Source organism: Schistocerca cancellata, chromosome 5 (genome assembly GCF_023864275.1).
Source record: "Schistocerca cancellata isolate TAMUIC-IGC-003103 chromosome 5, iqSchCanc2.1, whole genome shotgun sequence".
Lineage (NCBI taxonomy): Eukaryota > Metazoa > Arthropoda > Insecta > Orthoptera > Acrididae > Schistocerca > Schistocerca cancellata.
Window position 1 is genome coordinate 29,885,201 of NC_064630.1, and position 16,815 is coordinate 29,902,015.

At 46.2% G+C, this 16,815-nt stretch overlaps 1 protein-coding gene across 1 annotated transcript in view; it reads left to right on the forward strand.

Moving 5' to 3' along the window:
- LOC126187900 (cholesterol 7-desaturase nvd) overlaps positions 1 to 16,815 on the forward strand; it is a 78,497-nt gene that overhangs the window by 18,304 nt on the left and 43,378 nt on the right. The window lies entirely within an intron of this gene.

Below are 16,815 nucleotides of genomic sequence, written 5' to 3' on the forward strand. Positions count from 1 at the left end.
AGAAATGCGATAAGCTTTGCTCTCATACAGCTTGCAGGGTTTCAAAAATAAAAATAAAATGCGAGGTGTCACAGCCCTCAACTATGTACCCACAGACTCACAGTCGAAATGTTAAGAGTTTTGGCTGGTTTCGTTGTCTAGGGGATGGGATGCGTAGTTGCCGCATTACAAGCTAAACACCGCTGAGTAGACAGTATACGATATGAATATACACATGAAACGAATGGACGAAAGTTCCTATCACTCGGCAATTGCGAATTTTGAATGTGACGTAGACATTTATAAATGAAAGATTGCAATTAAATAAAATCTGCTGGTACCATTTTTAATTACTTTAAATAATGAGTACAATAGCAGAAGTACCTTTAAGAATGCCCTTTACTACTGCAAAACACTTATTGGCGTCGATAGTCCAGCAATTAAATAAAATATAAGTTGAATAACAGGGAAATAATACACTCCTGGAAATTGAAATAAGAACACCGTGAATTCATTGTCCCAGGAAGGAGAAACTTTATTGACACATTCCTGGGGTCGGATACATCACATGATCACACTGACAGAACCACAGGCACATAGACACAGGCAACAGAGCATGCACAATGTCGGCACTAGTACAGTGTATATCCACCTTTCGCAGCAATGCAGGCTGCTATTCTCCCATGGAGACGATCGTAGAGATGCTGGATGTAGTCCTGTGGAACGGCTTGCCATGCCATTTCCACCTGGCGCCTCAGTTGGACCAGCGTTCGTGCTGGACGTGCAGACCGCGTGAGACGACGCTTCATCCAGTCCCAAACATGCTCAATGGGGGACAGATCCGGAGATCTTGCTGGCCAGGGTAGTTGACTTACACCTTCTAGAGCACGTTGGGTGGCACGGGATACATGCGGACGTGCATTGTCCTGTTGGAACAGCAAGTTCCCTTGCCGGTCTAGGAATGGTAGAACGATGGGTTCGATGACGGTTTGGATGTACCGTGCACTATTCAGTGTCCCCTCGACGATCACCAGTGGTGTACGGCCAGTGTAGGAGATCGCTCCCCACACCATGATGCCGGGTGTTGGCCCTGTGTGCCTCGGTCGTATGCAGTCCTGATTGTGGCGCTCACCTGCACGGCGCCAAACACGCATACGACCATCATTGGCACCAAGGCAGAAGCGACTCTCATCGCTGAAGACGACACGTCTCCATTCGTCCCTCCATTCACGCCTGTCGCGACACCACTGGAGGCGGGCTGCACGATGTTGGGGCGTGAGCGGAAGACGGCCTAACGGTGTGCGGGACCGTAGCCCAGCTTCATGGAGACGGTTGCGAATGGTCCTCGCCGATACCCCAGGAGCAACAGTGTCCCTAATTTGCTGGGAAGTGGCGGTGCGGTCCCCTACGGCACTGCGTAGGATCCTACGGTCTTGGCGTGCATCCGTGCGTCGCTGCGGTCCGGTCCCAGGTCGACGGGCACGTGCACCTTCCGCCGACCACTGGCGACAACATCGATGTACTGTGGCGACCTCACGCCCCACGTGTTGAGCAATTCGGCGGTACGTCCACCCGGCCTCCCGCATGCCCACTATACGCCCTCGCTCAAAGTCCGTCAACTGCACATACGGTTCACGTCCACGCTGTCGCGGCATGCTACCAGTGTTAAAGACTGCGATGGAGCTCCGTATGCCACGGCAAACTGGCTGACACTGACGGCGGCGGTGCACAAATGCTGCGCAGCTAGCGCCATTCGACGGCCAACACCGCGGTTCCTGGTGTGTCCGCTGTGCCGTGCGTGTGATCATTGCTTGTACAGCCCTCTCGCAGTGTCCGGAGCAAGTATGGTGGGTCTGACACACCGGTGTCACTGTGTTCTTTTTTCCATTTCCAGGAGTGTAGATTCCTACTTCACGTAATTAGTTATGAACAACATAGCTCGCGAGATATTCACTTCTAAACGCATACTACGTGTTCACTGCACGGAAATCTCACAAATGCACAAGTCGGCGTTCCCATGTATTTGTGTCTCCCGCGACCACGCGCAAACTGGTCCACCCTCCAAGTCTCCCCCAAGACTGCCCGTCGCTGCTTCTCGTCCAGCACCCTCGAGTCTTCCGTGACGCGATATTCCTCCCCCACTTCCATGTAGTCTCCCCATTGACGAGCGCTGTGATTGGCTAGAGCACTCCCGGCATGTGTTCAAGCCGAGGAACACTCACAAACACATTGAAACACCTACGAAATACTGGATTTACATTTAAATAACATGAAATTAAATAAATATTCCTACGGCTGGACCGTAAACACACTCTAACACACATTATTAAATACATAAACAAATCGAATAAACGTACATCAAAGGAATAGAAACTAAAAGTAGGCCAGTAGCCTAATGTGTCTGTACTTTCTAAAGTGCAGCAAATATTTGACGAATTTCTTCACGAATAGCATATATCGGATATAAACAAAGACCATAGACGAATAAATTTATTTCTGAGCATGCTTCTACCGTTTTTTTTGGTGTAACTGTGGAGTACTTATGGCCGATACGATTAAAAGTAATCGGCCACTTTGACCTCCAATAACTCGTGTACTATTAAAGTTACATGTCTGTAATTCATACCAATTTAGTTTCACATTAATAGCTTTCTACAGACACGTAGATCGACAAAATCGGATGAACCGTTTAGATTTTGGAAATTCGTTGCTGGGTGTTACTTCACAATTTACTGTCAGATACTAAACTTTAAACTAATAAAGATATTGAACATCTGATTATACCATCAGAATCGTGCAAATAATGGTAATGTACGTGTTTCTTTTTAAGGTATAATGATTCTTCTGGCTATTATCAGTTTCTACGTGGACTGTGAAATGTCTGCCATTACGGTTTCACAAAGTCCGCCACCTGTGGCACTGCCGGCACACACCTCCCCTTCATCGGCACAAAGCGCAGTCCTCGACACTGTGTCAACATGGAGTTCCCAGACAGTCCTCCAGCCCCGGCTGACGTTCGGCACCACGAGGCCACGTCAACTTTCAGGGCGCCACAACTCTCGCCTTTTACCTCACAAGGTTCCTCGTTGTGAGACAGTTATATTCCTCTACATGTGTGTTAAACGGTAATCTCTTAAGTCTATAGAAAAACATTGAGGAACTCTTCAACAGTGACGTAATATGAACAAGGTGACGGGACATAGTAACTGTAATGAGAAAACCTTCATCTGTGCTTGCAAATAAAGATACCAATTGTTCTTGCCCTCTGTCTTGCAGCTTCGATTAATTACAACGCTATTAACTCTCCCACAATAAACTACCTCATTCTGTAGGAAATGGATGGAAATTTTCAGAGAAGTTCTATAATGATTCATTAAGAATTCACGTAGCTAGTTGGAACTGAAACACTCGCAGCTTGATGAGCACATCATGTGATTCACAGGTCAAAGCAGATGTTGCATAAGGGATAACGGGCAGTCTGACGATATCAGTTAATAGTCTTCTTTTCATTTGCAATTTAAAAAAAGTGAAATGTCCACAATATCTTCACAGGACCATCTCCTTGAGTCCTCACCAGCATTTCTCGTCAGAAAGCGATGAAGTACACCATCTGCGACCAACAAAAAATAAAATATTGCCGGTTGTTCAAATAATTTCATTTGTTGTTCCAAATAATTTGTTACTAAATATTTTCAAGCTACTTTTTTCGTAGTGATATCATTTTTTCTAATTATCTAGAAGGAAGGAAGGAAGGAAGATGAGGGTTCAACGCGCTGACAGAGTTCACTGTTGAAGCTCCAGCTGGGGAAGCAAGTGCGTCACGGCGTGATCAGCGGGATGGGCTCGCACCAGCATTCTCCTCGGCGGGTTTCAGGCAACCGCAGAAAACGTGGGTCTGGGGGGCGGAGCTGGGATGTGAACCACCACCCTCCCAAAATCGCCAGGTCCGAGTGTAGTTAGTCGAGGTTGCTGCCACTGTCTGCTCAAAATTTCATTTGCTGAACGTTCACTTTCATCTGAAACTGTTTCTACGGAATTTTCATTTCGCTCAGTGTTCAGTGTGAAGGCTCGTATATGTAGCTCTCCACGCTGACCCATCCTGTGCAGGACTCTTCACAACTACTGCAACCTACGGTCATTTCAACCTGCATTGAAGCCTGGATCCTCCTGTACAATTTTTGCCCCCTCCCCCCAACTCCACCCCGTCTCAACTGCCTCTCTGCCTCTCTCTCTCTCTCTCTCTCTCTCTCTCTCTCTCTCTCTCTCTCTCTCTCTCTCTCTCACTCACACACACACACACACACACACACACACACACACACACTCACTCTCCACTACCAGACTGAAAGCTGCGTGATGCAAGCTGCGCCTCAACTTCCTTGTCTCCCCACAATCTGAAAGACACACATTCTCTTGTCTGAACTGTTTATCGTCCACGATGTACTGCCATACCAGGGTGCACCACAGATAAATATCGTCAGAAAAGTCTTCGTAACATTAAAATTTATATTCAGTGTTACCAAATTTCTTTCGTACATTTTCTAGCTATTGCTTGTCTGGATTTTATGTTCTCTCTTTCGATCGTCACTCATTTTGCTGCCCAAACAGCAAAACCCATCAACCACTTAAAGTATCTTATTCCCTGATCAAATTCCCTCAGCATCGTCTGAAGTAATTCGGCAACATTTAAATACTCTTGCTTTATTCTTGTCGACGTTTGTCTTACTATCACTTTCAAAGGATCAATTCAGTTCAGCTGCTCTTCAAAGTCCTTTGCTGTCTAACGGAATTAGAATGTCATCGGCGAACTTGAAAGGTTTTATACTTCTCCCTCAACTTAAATCTCTTTCATAAGTTTCTTCTCTATTTAATTTACTGCTTGCTCAAAGTACAGACTGAACAACACCGCTGCCTGTTCAGTGTACACATTGAATAATGCGATAGCTACAACATTCTGAAGAAGGGCACTAAGTGCCCGAAACCGGTAAATAAATTAAATTTCTTTTCTGCAACTGGTTGCTTAATATTTCATTGAACATTAAATAACGTTTGGGATGTAACTGTCTCTCACACCCTTCTCAGTCACTGCTACCCTTTTCTTGTTATTCAAATCTTAAACCTGGAGTCTAGTTTATGTAAAATCTGTTAATAACATTTCGCTTTTTCTCTAATCTACCTTCAGATTTTTAAAGAGGGTATTTTTGTTAGCTTGCTTCCTTCTCTCTGTCTGTTCTGTACAAATATTGCAACGGATTTTAAACTTACTTCGCGATGAGCCAGAGACTCGAAAATTTAAGCATAGCTCACAGCTGGATGAGACTGCAATATAAACTCAGTTTCTTGAGTCGTGTGTGGCTTCTACATCTATATGATTACTTTTCGATTCACATTTGACTGCCTGGCAGAGGGTTGATCGATCCACCGTCAAGCTAGCTCTCTCAAATTCAAATGGCTCTAAACACTATGGGACTTAACATCTGATGTCATCAGTCCCCTAGAACTTAGAACTACTTAAACCTAACTAACCTAAGGACATCACACACATCTATGCCCCAGGCAGGATTCGAACCTGCGACCGCAGCAGCAGCGCGGTGCCGGACTGAAGCACCTAGAACCGCTCCGCCACGGCGGCCGGCCAAGCTAGTTCTCTACCTTTCCACTCTGGAACAGCGTGCGGTAAAAACGACCACTTAAACCCGTCCGTGCGAGCTCTGATTTCTCTTACTTTATAATGATGGTCATTTCTCCCTATGTAGGTGGGCGCCAACGAAATATTTTCAGACTCTGAGGAGAAAGTTGGTGACTGAAATTTCGTGAGAAGATCCTACCGAAACGAGAAACGCCTTTGGTTTAAATCTTTTCACTCCAACTCCCGTACCATGTCGTTGGCACTTTGTCCTTTATTTCGCGATAATACAAAGCGAGCTGCCCTTCTTTGAACTTGTTAGACGTCCTTCGTCAGTCACCTCTGAGGCGGATCTCATACCGCACAGCAGAGGGCGTGTGAGCAGTCTATTCAGTAGATGAGCCGCATTTTGTGAGTGTCTCTGGCAGTACTCCGTGTCCCGCCGCCATTTGCCAGCTTTTCCTGCTCCAGTCGAACTGTTCGCGGGAAGAACGATTGGTGGTAAGCCTGCGTGTCAGCTCCAAACTCTCTAATTTTTACCTCCACGGTCTTTTCGTCATTCAGGTGAAGAGAAATTGAAATAAACCTGAAGTTCAGTACATGTCTCTCCAGTAATCGAGTCAAAATACACTACTGGCCATTAAAATTGCTACACCAAGAAGAAATGCCGATGATCAACGGGTAGACATTGGACAAATATATTATTTCTAGAACTGACATGTGATTACATTTTCACGCAATTTGAGTGCATAGATGCTGAGAAATCAGTACCGATAACAACCACCTCTGGCCGTAATAACGGCCTTGATACGCCTAGGCATTGGGTCAAACAGAGCTTGGATGGCGTGTACAGGTACAGCTGCCCATGCAGCTTCAACACGATACCACAGTTCATCAAGAGTAGTGACTGGCGTATTGTGACGAGCCAGTTGCTCTGCCACCATTGACCAGACGTTTTCAATTGGTGAGAGATCTGGAGAATGTGCTGGCCAGGGCAGCAGTCGAACATTTTCTGTATCCAGACAGACCCGTACAGGACCTGCAACATGCGGTCGTGCATTATCCTGCTGAAATGTAGGGTTTCGCAGGGATCGAATGAAGGGTAGAGCCACGGGTCGTAACACATCTGAAATGTAACGTCCACTGTTCAAAGTGCCGTTAATGCGAAGAAGAGGTGACAGACGTGTAACCAATGGCACCCCATACCATCACGCCGGGTGATACGCCAGCATGGCGATGACGAATACACGCTTCCAATGTGCGTTCACCACGATGTCGCCAAACACGGATGCGACCATCATGATGCTGTAAACAGAACCTGGATTCATCCGAAAAAATGACGTTTTGCCATTCGTACACCCAGGTTCGTCGTAGAGTACACCATCGCAGGCGCTCCTGTCTGTGATGCAGCGTCAAGGGTAACCGCAGCCATGGTCTCGGAGCTGATAGTTCATACTGCTGCAAACGTCGTTGAACTGTTGGTGCAGATGGTTGTTATCTTCCAAACTTCCCATATGTTGACTCAGGGATCGAGACGTGGCTGCACGATACGTTACAGCCATGCGGATAAGTCTGTCATCTCGACTGCTAGTGATATGAGGCCGTTGGGATCCAGCACGGCGTTCTGTATTACCCTCCTGAGCTCACCGATTCCATATTCTGCTAACAGTCATTGGATCTCAACCAGGGCGAGCAGCAATGTCGCGATACGATAAACCGCAATCGCGATAGGCTACAATCCGACCTTTATCAAAGTCCGAAACGTGTGCTGTTTGTGTATGAGAAATCGGTTGGAAACTTTCCTCGTGTCAGCATGTTGTAGGTGTCACCACCGGCGCCAACGTTGTGTGAATGTTCTGAAAAGCTAATCATTTGCATATCACAGCATCTTCTTCCTGTCGGTTAAATTTCGCGTCTGTAGCACGTCATCTTCGTGGTGTAGCAATTTTAATGGCCAGTAGTGTATTTCATATCCACTGAAAAATTTCACGCACGCAAGACTAAAAAGCAGAAAATAATCATTTAAATAAAATGAATTTTTAATATACTACGTTTTTAAATCGGACTAAACATAAAAACGTTTCTGCTAGCTCCATATACACTCCTGGAAATGGAAAAAAGAACACATTGACACCGGTGTGTCAGACCCACCATACTTGCTCCGGACACTGCGAGAGGCTGTACAAGCAATGATCACACGCACGGCACAGCGGACACACCAGGAACCGCGGTGTTGGCCGTCGAATGGCGCTAGCTGCGCAGCATTTGTGCACCGCCGCCGTCAGTGTCAGCCAGTTTGCCGTGGCATACGGAGCTCCATCGCAGTCTTTAACACTGGTAGCATGCCGCGACAGCGTGGACGTGAACCGTATGTGCAGTTGACGGACTTTGAGCGAGGGCGTATAGTGGGCATGCGGGAGGCCGGGTGGACGTACCGCCGAATTGCTCAACACGTGGGGCGTGAGGTCTCAACAGTACATCGATGTTGTCGCCAGTGGTCGGCGGAAGGTGCACGTGCCCGTCGACCTGGGACCGGACCGCAGCGACGCACGGATGCACGCCAAGACCGTAGGATCCTACGCAGTGCCGTAGGGGACCGCACCGCCACTTCCCAGCAAATTAGGGACACTGTTGCTCCTGGGGTATCGGCGAGGACCATTCGCAACCGTCTCCATGAAGCTGGGCTACGGTCCCGCACACCGTTAGGCCGTTTTCCGCTCACGCCCCAACATCGTGCAGCCCGCCTCCAGTGGTGTCGCGACAGGCGTGAATGGAGGGACGAATGGAGACGTGTCGTCTTCAGCGATGAGAGTCGCTTCTGCCTTGGTGCCAATGATGGTCGTATGCGTGTTTGGCGCCGTGCAGGTGAGCGCCACAATCAGGACTGCATACGACCGAGGCACACAGGGCCAACACCCGGCATCATGGTGTGGGGAGCGATCTCGTACACTGGCCGTACACCACTGGTGATCGTCGAGGGGACACTGAATAGTGCACGGTACATCCAAACCGTCATCGAACCCATCGTTCTACCATTCCTAGACCGGCAAGGGAACTTGCTGTTCCAACAGGACAATGCACGTCCGCATGTATCCCGTGCCACCCAACGTGCTCTAGAAGGTGTAAGTCAACTACCCTGGCCAGCAAGATCTCCGGATCTGTCCCCCATTGAGCATGTGTGGGACTGGATGAAGCGTCGTCTCACGCGGTCTGCACGTCCAGCACGAACGCTGGTCCAACTGAGGCGCCAGGTGGAAATGGCATGGCAAGCCGTTCCACAGGACTTCATCCAGCATCTCTAAGATCGTCTCCATGGGAGAATAGCAGCCTGCATTGCTGCGAAAGGTGGATATACACTGTACTAGTGCCGACATTGTGCATGCTCTGTTGCCTGTGTCTATGTGCCTGTGGTTCTGTCAGTGTGATCATGTGATGTATCTGACCCCAGGAATGTGTCAATAAAGTTTTCCCTTCCTGGGACAATGAATTCACGGTGTTCTTATTTCAATTTCCAGGAGTGTAGATACCCAGTCCCTTACAGGAAGCCCTGAAAATTAGTGATATTGGATCTCTGATAGTTGTGAAAATATCTTGCAGATTTCGAAAGAAAAACGAGGAGTGGATGCAGTACATACTTGATCCATGAGTTCCTATTATCGATTGCAAGCGCCCCACGTATTTCGTTTGAAATGTTACAAGATTTTCGTAGCTCTTATAACAGATAGTAAACAGCGGTGTCTCAGCAGAAACCGTAGCAACTTTTTGACGATATGTAGACTTTCGTGGTGATATAGCCGGACTTGTTTGTTTTACGGAGGCAAGAAAGGAAGATTTTCTTGATGTAAAAAATGAGAGTGACACAACATTCCTAATCTAATACCCCTCACCATCATCTGATTTAATGCCACTGCATTCCATTATCCTCGTTTTGCTTTTGTCGACGTTCATCTTAAGACACCGTCCATTCGACTCAAGTGCTCTTCCGGGTCCTTGGCTGTCTCTGACAGAATTACAATGTGGTTTCAAAACAGTTCGCGGAGCGGCCTCGACTGGGAGCCGTAGGCTGGCTCAGCGACCCGGCGCGGCGGTCAGTCTGCGCTGATTAGCGTTGGTAATGGGCGGGCCTGCAGCGCGGGCGGCCGCTATATAAGAGGCGGCGGCGGCCCCGCAGCGCAGGCGCGGCCCCAGGCGGTCAGCTAGGCTGGTCTCCAGTTCGTCACTGCGGGGCTGCACGCGCCTGCCAAGTGCTTGCTGCGTACTCCTTAACCGAGCGACGTGACGTAGTGGTAAGACACTGGACTCGCATTCGGGAGGACGACGGTTCAATCCCGCGTCCGGCCATCCTGATTTAGGTTTTCCGTGATTTCCCTAAATCGCTCCAGGCAAATGCCGGGATGGTTCCTTTGAAAGGGCACGGCCGACTTCCTTCCCCATCCTTCCCTAATCCGATGAGACCGATGACCTCGCTGTCGGGTCTCCTCCCCCAAAACAACCCAACCCTTAAGGTGTTCGTACCTCGAAACAGGCGTCAACAGACAGGTCAGCTGGCGCGGCCTCCACGGACGTGTCGCTTCACAAAGCTGTGTCCAGATCTGTCGTTCTAGCTAATGTGGCACACACATTCACGCGGCTTTGCATAAGTCGGCATTAAAAATTCACGCTTCGGATTTCGACTCTGGTCTGTCTCGCTCGTCAGATTATCTTCCCAAGTACGATTCATTTTTTGGTTCACCGTACCACGGATACAACGGTGTAAGCAGAGCAGAGCCCGTGTTTCCCCTCAACACTCCAATAGTTTGTTGCTTTCAGTTGCCTTTCATAGCAACAAATTCCACTATGTTTTTACAAATATCTGTTAAATATTCGTTTGATAGAACAGCAGCAGCCTACTTCAGCAACAGTAAGGTAGTGTCGGGCCTCGCAGGCTGCGGCCGTTTGTACGCAGGACCCGGCAGCGTCCCTGTTCCGGCAGTTGTCCTGCCTGATGGTGCAGCCAGTTTCTGAGAGTGCAGGATTCGCTAACGCACGGCCAGTGTAGACGGAGCGCCAGCCTTAGTTCACGGACAGGAGGAACAGAATCGATTCCTGGTCAATGGAAGGCACTGTCTTCGGATTCTGTCAGAATTTTAGGGAAACAACTTTTAAAACAGATTGCCAAGCGTGTTAATATCTCCGGCACGACGCTCCGCCCAATGGCAACCATGATTTTTACTTTTAACACCAAACCTTTGGTACCGGTGTTCAGCAATGTTTTCCTGCCGTTGGACTTGCTGTGAGAATTAAGTTCGTTCCCTATAGCCTATATTACGGCAGAAACGCAGTGGTCTAACAGTACGGTACCTTAGGTTCCAAGAAGGTTCGGCTAGTAAGGACGACGACAACACCAATATCTGCTTAACCCTCTGGTCCATGTTGTTGCCAAACCCAACATTTACGAATAATGTTAAGCAAATTACTCGTATATGAAAGATGTTGGAGTCTGACAAAACTAACTCCTCTCTCTCTTTCTCTTTCTCTCTTTCTCTCTCTCTCTCTCTCTCTCTCTCTCTCTCTCTCTCTCTCTCTCTCTCTCTCTCTCTGTGTGTGTGTGTGTGTGTGTGTGTGTGTGTGTGTGTGTGTGTGTGTGTGTGTGTCCGCCCATACTGTGTTTGGCGCCATTATGGTGGCAGAAGCAGTTCAAAGTGGCTGAAGGTATACTGTACGACGTAACACACCCCCGAAAGCAGCTGGAGGACGCAAGTACTTCTAACACTTAACCACATCTGCTTAGATTTTTACACTACGTAAAATGAGAATGATAGCACGGATTGTTTCCATCTCTGTGTCACTGAACGATTGTTGTGGTCTTCAGTCCTGAGACTGGTTTGATGCAGCTCTCCATGCTACTCTATCCTGTGCAAGCTTCTTCATCTCCCAGTATCTACTGCGACCGACATCCTTCTGAATCTGCTTAGTATATTCATCTCTTGGTCGCCCTCTACGATTTTTACCCTCCACGCTGCCCTCCAATACTAAATTGGTGATCCCTTGATGCCTCAGAACATGTCCTACCAACCGATCCCTTCTTCTAGTCAAGTTGTGCCACAAGCCTCTCTTCTCCCCAATCCTATTCAATACCTCCTCATTAGTTACGTGATCTACCCACCTTATCTTCAGCATTCTTCTGTAGCACCACATTTCGAAAGCTTCTATTCTCTTCTTGTCCAAACTATTTATTGTCCATGTTTCACTTCCATACGTGGCTACACTCCATACAAATACTTTCAGAAACGACTTCCTGACGCTTAAATCAATACTCGATGTTAACAAATTTCTCTTCTTCAGAAACGCTTTCCTTGCCATTGCCAGTCTACATTTTATATCCTCTCTACTTCGACCATCATCAGTTATTTTGCTCCCCAAATAGCAAAACTCCTTTACTACTTTAAGTGTCTCATTTCCTAATCTAATACCCTCAACATCACCCGACTTAATTCGACTGCATTCCATTATCCTTGTTTTGCTTTTGTTGATGTTCATCTTATATCCTCCTTTCAAAACACTGTCCATTCTATTCAACTGCTCTTCCAAGTCCTTTGCTGTCTCTGACAGAATTACAATGTCATCGGCGAACCTCAAAGTTTTTATTTCTTCTCCCTGGATTTTAATATCTACTCCGAATTTTTCTTTTGTTTCCTTCACTGTTTGCTCAATATACAGATTGAATAACATCGGGGAGAGGCTACAACCCTGTCTCACTCCCTTGCCAACCACTGCTTCCCTTTCATGCCCCTCTACTCTTACAACTGCCATTTGGTTTCTGTACAAATTGTAAATAGCCTTTCGCTCCCTGTATGTTACCCCTGCCACCTTCAGAATTTGAAAGAGAGTATTCCAGTCAACATTGTCAAAAGCTTTCTCTAAGTCTACAAATTCTAGAAACGTAGGTTTACCTTTCCTTAATCTAGCTTCTAAGATAAGTCGTAGGGCCAGTATTGCCTCACGTGTTCCAATATTTTTACGGAATCCAAACTGATCCTCCCCGAGGTCGGCTTCTACTACTTTTTCCGTTCGTCTGTACAGAATTCGCATTAGTATTTTTGCAGCAGTGACTTATTAAACTGACAGTTCGGTAATTTTCACATCTGTCAACACCTGCTTTTATATTTTCTCCATTCATCAATTAAATTCAATATTTCTTCTGTTACCCAAGGATTTCTACTAGCTCTCGTCTTTTTACCTACTTGATCCTCTGCTGCTTCACTACTTCATCCCTCAGAGCTAACCATTCTTCTTCTACTGTATTTCTTCTCCTCTTCTTGTCAATCGTTCCCTAATACTCTCCCTGAAACTCTCTACAACCTTTGGTTCTGTCAGTTTCTCCACCTGCCATCTCCTTAAATTCCCACCTTTTTGCAATTTCTTCAGTTTTAATCTACAGTTCATAACCAATAGACTGTGGTCAGTCCACATCTGCCCCTGGAAATGACCTACAATTTACAACCTGGTTCCTGAATCTCTGTCTTACCATTATATAATCTATCTAATATCTTTTAGTATCTCCAGGATTCTTCCATGTATACAACCTTCTTTTATAATTTTTGAACGAAGTGTTAGCTATGATTAAGTTATGCTCTGTGCAAAATTCTAACAGACGGCTTCCTCTTTCATTTGTTACCCCCAATCCATATTCACCTACTATGTTTCCTTCTCTCCCTTTTCCTACTGTCGAATTCCAGTCACCCATGACTATTAAGTTTTCGTCTCCCTTCACTACCTGAATAATTTCTTTAATCTCATCATCATTTCTTCAATTTCTTTGTCATCTGCAGAGCTAGTTGGTATATAAACTTGTACTACTGTAGTAGGCATGGGCTTCGTGTCTATCTTGGCCACTATAATACGTTCACTATGCTGTTTGTAGTAGCTTACCCGCACTGCTATTTTTTTATTCATTACTAAACCTACTCCTGCATTACCCCTATTTGATTTTGTATTTATAACCCTGTATTCACCTGACCAAAAGTCTTGTTTCTCCTGCCACCGAACGTCACTAATTCCCACTATATCTAACTTTAACCTATCCATTTCCCTTTTTAAATTTTCTAACCTACCTGGCCGATTAAGGGATCTGACATTCCTCGCTCCGATCCGTAGAATGCCAGTTTTCTTTCTCCTGATAACGGCGTCCTCTTGAGTAGTCCCCGACCGGAGATCAGAATGGGGGACTATTTTACCTCCGGACTATTTTACCTCCGGACTATTTTACCTCCGGACTATTCTACCTCCGGACTATTCTACCTCCGGACTATTCTACCTCCGGACTATTTTACCTCCGGACTATTTTACCTCCGGACTATTTTACCTCCGGACTATTTTACCTCCGGACTATTTTACCTCCGGACTATTTTACCTCCGGACTATTTTACCTCCGGACTATTTTACCTCCGGACTATTTTACCTCCGGACTATTTTACCTCCGGACTATTTTACCTCCGGACTATTTTACCTCCGGACTATTTTACCTCCGGACTATTTTACCTCCGGACTATTTTACCTCCGGACTATTTTACCTCCGGACTATTTTACCTCCGGACTATTTTACCTCCGGACTATTTTACCTCCGGACTATTTTACCTCCGGACTATTTTACCTCCGGACTATTTTACCTCCGGACTATTTTACCTCCGGACTATTTTACCTCCGGACTATTTTACCTCCGGACTATTTTACCTCCGGACTATTTTACCTCCGGACTATTTTACCTCCGGACTATTTTACCTCCGGACTATTTTACCTCCGGACTATTTTACCTCCGGACTATTTTACCTCCGGACTATTTTACCTCCGGACTATTTTACCTCCGGACTATTTTACCTCCGGACTATTTTACCTCCGGACTATTTTACCTCCGGACTATTTTACCTCCGGACTATTTTACCTCCGGACTATTTTACCTCCGGACTATTTTACCTCCGGACTATTTTACCTCCGGACTATTTTACCTCCGGACTATTTTACCTCCGGACTATTTTACCTCCGGACTATTTTACCTCCGGACTATTTTACCTCCGGACTATTTTACCTCCGGACTATTTTACCTCCGGACTATTTTACCTCCGGACTATTTTACCTCCGGAGTATTTTACCTCCGGAGTATTTTACCTCCGGAGTATTTTACCTCCGGAGTATTTTACCTCCGGAGTATTTTACCTCCGGAGTATTTTATCCAAGAGAACGCCATCATCATTTAACCATACAGTAAAGCTGCATGCCCTCGGGAAAAATTACGGCTGTAGTTTCCCCTTGCTTTCAGCAGTTCGCAGTACCACAACAGCAAGGCCGTTTTGGTTAGTGTTACAAGGCCAGATCAGTCAATCACCCAGACTGTTGCCCCTGCAACTGCTGAAAAGACTGCTGCCCCTCTTCAGGAACCGCACATTTGTCCGGCCTCTCAACAGATACCCCTCCGTTGTGGTTGCACCTATGGTACGGTTATCTGTATCGTTGAGGCACGCAAGCCTCCCCACCAACGGCAAGGTCCACGGTTCAAGGGGGGGGGGGGGAGGACTGAACGATTAGTAATTAATATTTTCCGTTTGTCATCGTATGGCAACAAAGCTGCTCATGTTCCTAGCTAGGTGCATGTGGCAAAGGCTGGGACGTGTTTTGTCTTATTTTTTTCTTATTTTTTTCCTTGAGCATATCTGCTTTTAATTCTGACCATTGCTTTGTCGCAGCATTCAAAATTTCATTCTGAAGAAGACATGCTTAGAACTTTTGCAAGCGGTTGTCTGTGTAATTCCTATGTTGAAACTATTAAAAGTTTGCTGATGAACAGTCACGTTTAAAACTGCGACAAACCTAAAACACTGAATGAATCAAAATTTCTATGTTAAAGTTGTTGTTACGTAGTATTTTGTCTGTCAACTGTACCCTCAGCTATTTCTTTCACTGAAAGTAGTTTCTCAAAAGATAAGAATAATAATAGTAATAATGGTGTAATAGGGCGTTAAATGTGGTCTTCAAATTTCAGTTTTAACGCAGCTCCAGTTTTGGGAAGAAAAGAATGTGCAAATCTTCTCGAAGCTTCAGTCTGGAAGCGCCGTTGTTCTACTCCTGTGGGCTACACAGTGTCTGGCCGCCCAGCCCTGTCTGTGAGGCCCTTCCGGGACTGTCGCTTGCTTAGGCGCAGACCGGGGAGCCGTGTCTGGAGTGGCTCTGTCGCTCTGTAGCGGCCCGGGCACTCTACTTGCAGTCGGCCCGACAGATTCGTATTATGTAACGTGCTCGAACCTCTACTTCGATTTTAGTTGTATTTTAACACTAACTTTTAAATTTGCGTACATTATCAGTTTGAAATACTCTGTGCATGAGTATGTATATCTAAATGTAAGAGGCGAACTGTGTCATTTATTTCAGTGAGAAATTTCACATTTTGAGGATAATTATTTTTAAATGTTGGAAGGATATTCGTCACATTAAGAAATTCTTCAGTTGCCAACATCAGAGCTTTTGATATATGGATAAAAATCGGTTTGTAATGAGGAACCTCATAATATTTTATGAACGAAGACTCGTTAAAGGGTAATTCGACTGGTCGTGGTAATCATTATTCTTAATCTAAATCGCGACATCCAGCCTGCCCCTCGACAAGCGACTCTGAAGTGGCCTTGCTTGGACTGACTGACTGTTGGCAGAGAGCATTAAGTACATAAAATTTTTGCTCGTTGGAGCAGACGCTGAGCTCTTCTGGCACTGTTGCATTGACCATATTAACGCTCTACTGGTTGTTTTATAGCGCTCTAAATAAGCGAAACCGTTGTGTAACAGTTTGACACTTATAAATGGTTATGTTGATAATTATAGATATTGGTGCCCTGGCCCCAAACAAAATAAATGAAAGAGGCTTTTTTACTTCAGTACTTCTCGACGTTGTATGACGTCACAGCAGTGAAACTTCTGAATTTGTTCTGTACCTTTATCGTCCAGTATGTGAAATATTCATCAGGTTCTCAGCATCGAAGTTGCCAAGATGCAGAGCTACGTATTAGCTGCTGGTATAATTTTAACGTTAAAAGACGGCACGGTAGTGGCGTGGCGCTCGGCTGGACGGGGCTAGCAGCGGCTCGCCGGGGGATTTAAAGGGCCGCGCGGGCGCCCTCCGCGGCGGTTGACGCCCCCGTAAAAGAATGCAGCGGGCCCGCCGTTAGGCGGATACTACAGGTCTT